Source organism: Acipenser ruthenus, chromosome 9 (genome assembly GCF_902713425.1).
Source record: "Acipenser ruthenus chromosome 9, fAciRut3.2 maternal haplotype, whole genome shotgun sequence".
In the NCBI taxonomy this organism is placed as follows: domain Eukaryota; kingdom Metazoa; phylum Chordata; class Actinopteri; order Acipenseriformes; family Acipenseridae; genus Acipenser; species Acipenser ruthenus.
The window spans coordinates 12,262,181-12,268,180 of record NC_081197.1 but is presented as its reverse complement, the minus strand read 5'-3'; positions in this window follow the sequence as shown (position 1 = coordinate 12,268,180).

Below are 6,000 nucleotides of genomic sequence, written 5' to 3'. Positions count from 1 at the left end.
TGTAACTATGCATAATAACATTGTAATTACATAAGTACACACAGTGTCATATTTTTCACTATGACATGCACTATATAATGAAACACACAGCTCTTGTTAATATATATATATATGTGTATATATATATATATATATATATGTGTATATATATATATATATATATATATATATATATATATATATATATATATATATATATATATATATATATATATATAACGGTTGAAAAAATCTGTACAAATCTTCTAAACCATTTCAATTATACCTTGAAGGTAGCCAGGGGAAATTCACATCTATCCTGTCCTCTGTTCAGAAAATGAATTTCCAGTTCGACCCTGTGTAATCTGTCATTGTGGAGGATGAATACAAACCAAGCAGTCTACTATTTGTATCATTTTCTCAAAACGGTCCCATTATTTTTTTCACATAAATGACAGTTTCTTCAAAACGAACATCACGGCACAGTTTGGTTGTGCTATTCCTAGGCTTCTCACCCCAATTTGATCGTGTCAATGTATTTATAAAGCACTGGGAGACGGTTATTTATATCACTTGTGTTTAGGCACTTCAAAGCGATTTAAAAGTACTGCTGCAGTGGATCTCAGGATAACTTTCTCCACACCGTATTATTACCAAAAATATACAAATCTGGTTGCAAGGCAAAGCAATTATATGTTCAAATCACATTCTCCAAACAGTACCTGTAGGCACACTGTAGATAACAAAAGGTAAAGACTTATTTTAATATTGTGGGTTGACTTGTTCTTTTTTTCGTCCTTGTATGTCATAAATCCAAACCTTTGTCATTCTTATTCCAGCCTCATAAAAACACAACCAACTAACAAACCTGTCACAAACAAAAGTGATTTTTAAAATAAACTACTGCACCCCGGATATATTTTTATTTAAATTAAGTGATAAACTTGACAGGTATAGAATGCATTGTGTAGTAAATTAAATGTGTAACATTTCATTAAAAATAAATCATGGCTGGATACTCCCTTAATCAGTTGTAAACCAGTATAACGAACAGGCAAAGCCTTTGTAAACAGAAACATCCATAGTAAACAGAAAATGATATACCTGTACATAACCATGGGAGTAAATACAATTATTTTCCTTCACTTGTTCCATCCTCGCTATGACAGATGCCAGGCTAATCCATGCCATTTGTTCTTGCTCAGTGAAGTGATTTGTCACAGATGTGGCCCACAACTAATTTTCTTCTGTAGCCATCTCCTGTCTCTAGACTCCTTTCCTTAGCACTTCACCGTGCATTCAGGTTTAAGAGGTCTGGCAGGCTTGGATGAGTAACAAAGTAAATAAAATACAAATAGGAGGCATAGAAAGCCATCCACTCTTCTGTAATAGAACACTCATCACTGAGAGCCATGCCCCTGGTTTCTTCACACAAGCTTTAAGAAGATGTCATTCATGAACATACATGTCAACCCCTAAGTGTTCATACCAGTGAGACCCCTGCTGAAAAACCTTGGGATTGATGAAAAACCTTAATCTAGACCACTAGATTTTGTTTTGGGGGAGCTGGGGGGGGGGGGTACTGGTGACAGATCAAGATTTTTGCACATGGCTGACAGCTATGCCACTGACCTAGACTTAAGGGCTATGCACACCGGGAGTGACGCAAACAACATGAATACCGCATAAGTACATGAAATTTTTTTTTTTTTAAAAAACACACACAACTGTAACTAGTCATGAAGAGAAAATACTGTCTGCTTTTGCTCCTTTTGTGGAGATGAAAGAAAATAAATAAAACAAAGAAATAGTCTGGGTACACCACATACTAAAAAAAGGACATTTAACAGTGAATGTTTACATGTGATCTTGTTTAACATGTAAATCATTCAAAAAGAATACATCTCCACATATTTCTGGAAATACTAAGAACATTTTTTTATTAGACTTTTTTTTAATTGATTTTCAGTTTTAATAAAATCTTCAGTTAGTGTGTGAATGTGATTATTATTACAACATTATTAAAACAAAGAAGCGTCATTTTACAGAAATACGAAACCAGTGTGTGGCGCTCCCCTGAAACTTTGACCAAAATTAAGGTGAAATAAAGAGATAGACATACCATCAATTTCCAATTGTTCTGTTATTTCTTACCATATGGCGTCTTTCTTTGTATTGTCTTTATAACCACTGACACTGGCATCATAAAGAACATTATATTTTTCGACTTTAATAATTACATTCCCATTGATGTCCATTTCTCTTTTATTTCTGTGGTAATTTCTGTGTGAATGAGACAGTGACAGTCTGGCAGCCTCTCCTTCGACTCTCTCAGAGTAATGACGTGTTGTGTACTGAAACATAAAAGGCTCACACAGACAAACCGTCAGTTTGAGACAACAAGGCAATTATATCTTTGGAGTAAGGGGGGAGTTTGCATGGCAGCTACAGGAATATAGAATGCTAATGTACACCTCTTCATGGTGACCCCCCCCCCAAAAAAAAAATGAAATAATACGCTTTTGCACAAACATGAGAGTCCATTGCACGGCCGTGAAACTCTCAAAATTGTGAAAAACCGTGAGTTTCACGGGTAAACCTTGAGACTTGACATCCATGCATGAAATGCCACGAGGCAGACGGACACATTTATATGCATATTGCACATGCTGTAGGGGGCTTTACTTTCTGAAGAGTTAGCAAAATGTGCCACTGAATGTCAGTTTGATTATCTCACCGTTATTTGTCTTGATAGTATGAATCAAATGGCCTTTATGGGATTAAAGTTAATCTAAGGAAAATGTGTTGGATCTGACAAATATTACTATAAAATGTCTTTATTTAGGATGGCCATATGAGCTTCAGGTAACTTTTTTACAACAGCGACTAAATATAGTAGCAACTGAGCCAGTCTGAGGGCTCCACATTAATATGTCTCAACATGAAGGCTGTCCTGTAATTGAAATGGAGTTGCTAAGGGACCCTCGACTGTCAGTGAGCAGCTGATCCTACACTCTACAATACAAGTAATTTAATTTGTATAGAGCCTTCAAAAAACAACTCAACACAGAAAATATCAGTTGTTAAAAAGGTCAAGCACCAATTTAGGGCAGACCTCCCTTTACAATAGGCCAATATTTACAAGAAATAATAATTCAACCAGACTTTTGCAGTACACAGTTGCAAAGTTGTTCTTTGGCATCAACTTAACAAGTTCCTGATGTTCCCTGTTGAAGAGCACACTCATATTCATTCGGCAGCTTTTGGGATACAGGCTCTGTGAATGTCTGCTTTCTGTGAATGTCTGGTTTTGTGAATGTCTGGTTTTGTGAATGTCTGCACTTGCATTTTAATGTAACTTCAGCTGAGTTTATATTCATAAACAAACATTTGAGTGTATATTCCAGAAAAGTGCATGTAGTCTAAACATTCACCTGAAAATCTTTTCTCTTGTTAAATGTTTTTATCTTCATGGCAACGCATGAAGCTCTCCTCACGATATTCAGTCGTTCTTTTCCTACTCAGTAAGCAGACACGTACATTTAAATATCCCCTCCCCTAAATGACTATGAATTGAGTAATCTGCATTGGTACGGACGATTTTTTTCCCCAAATCTGAACTGCATAGCAACACATTTCCTGAAAAGTACGCTGTCATTTGCATGTAAATGCCACCAATGTAAAACATAATACACTATTTCTAGTGCTGTAGCCACATTCAAATTCACCATCTAATCCTAGGAACCTATTTTTTTCCAAATAACAAAACCAACAAAAACTGTGATTATTGATGACTTGTTTTTCAGGGGTATTACCCAGGCATATTTGGATAAGACATCTCTACACGTTAACATGTACTTGTACCCCCCGTTTTCTTTTGACAAGCTAGACATATCCACTAAATCAACTTGCCATTGATAATTGATATTGGAAACATAAACTCTATTTCTTTTAAAGTTTATTTTAGAGGGCTTATGCAAAGTGTACGAATCTTGTTCTGATAACCAACCTGTTAGGACCCTCTCAGAGGCCTTAGGGCCTTCATCCCCCAGAGCCCTTTGAAGAGTCTGGGGCCCCCCTAAATTCCCAGGATTTGAGGGATCGTATTATATTTTTCTCATACGCTGCAGTGACATCTTGAACCAAAATAACAATTCTGCACAGTTTGTAGTTCAAAGGGTTTTATTCACAGTTTATCAAGAAGATTAGGACATTTTACAAGGCTTATCAGGTTTTTACACAAACATTCATGGTTAGTCACTAAATATTCCACAGCATTTTGTACAACTTTTGCTACATCCTCATCTCCAAAGGAAGGTAAGTAAGCTGGGCTTAGCTGAGTGGGGGACAGAGGGGGGTGATGCCTAAGGTGTTGTGGGCTAGTCGACGAAACACCAAGGACAGAAGGTGCCCACTTGAAGACCCCAGAGAAGTACCCTACTCAGCTCAGTCTAGACAGCTGTCATGCTGATGTGCTAGGGAGGCTGCACTGTGGTTGATCCCTGGAGCCAACATTACACTTCAGCCATCAACACCAGGCAGAAGGATATCTACATCATCAGATGGAAGGAAACACAGATGGATCACATTAGTTTACAGTAAAATAAGCTATGTCTTAGTTGGTGCTTATCTTGGCGAGAGCTGAATCTAATATCAGCATGAAGTTTTAACACCTACACTCACGTAATGGAAATCATTTCAGGGTTGTGTCTATTACTATAGAAGCCAACAGCACCTTTTTTTCCAAGACACGCTTTTTAAGAAAAAAGCCCTGAAAGCATTGTCTCTTGCAAATGCTAGGTAAGGAAGCCGCATTAAGTCAAAAGATAAAATGTGTGCCAATGTCAAATACTACAAAGTAAATACTACTGTACAAAGTAAATACTAATGTACAAAGTAAATACTTAAATATTTTGGGAACTGTGAAAAATGAGTGTGTGTTTGGAATGTGTACTGTAGCAATGGCGGGCGTTGGCGAGCCGAGAGCTGATTTCATAAGCAAAAACGAAAAGTTGTTTTCAGCTTATTGTAATTTACCGTGAAAAATATGCATTTTATTTTCCTTGCAGCACTTTACACTGTAAAGTCATACTTTTATCAGCGCCGTGCATTTGGTTACTATGGCAATGGGGTCAAACAAATACCGACTTCATGATAGTATTCGAGTTATACTTAAACTAGTGTGTACATTGACCTAGCGAGTCAGTGGCATATATGTTGTTACAATTTACTAATAATCTGAAGGCATCCGTCGTTTTAAAACTTCATAATTATTTCTATGTAGTGTTAGAAATGTAAAGAAAAATACAAAAACTTGGGTTTTGTCATTTAAGGTTTGCCGTTTTCATTTCTCCCATGTATGTTTTTATTGATTTAAATAATCTATGTTGTATAAAAGATGAGACTGAAATGAATAATACAAATAATAATAATTATAATAATAATAATAATAATAATAATAAACACAGATAACCCCCCACAGCTTGAATTTTATATTATTCAGTTGTTTTTGTATTATTATTATTTGTTTATTTAGCAGATGCTTTTATCCAAGGTGACTTACAGAGACTAGGGTGTGTGAACTATGCATCAGCTGCAGAGTCACTTACAATTACGTCTCACCCGAAAGACGGAGCACAAGGAGGTTAAGTGACTTGCTCATGGTCACACAATGAGTCAGTGGCTGAGGTGGGATTTGAACTGGGGACCTCTTGGTTACAAGACCTTTTCTTTAACCACTGGACCACACATAAATTAATTACATAAATTTGTAAAGCAATTAGTTACTACTGAGCAACAGATATGATGACGACAGCTATTGATATACTGCAACCTTGATGTATTTCAGGATCAAAGTTCTTAACAGGAAGGAATTATATTATCTATCATTTTAAAACAATTAATCTTATTTGGGTTAAAAGGAACGTTTAGTATTGCCTTTGTAATCATCAAACATTGTTACTGAATACCCATTAAACATAAAAAATCATATACTGTAACACTGAAAACTGCACACTTCAA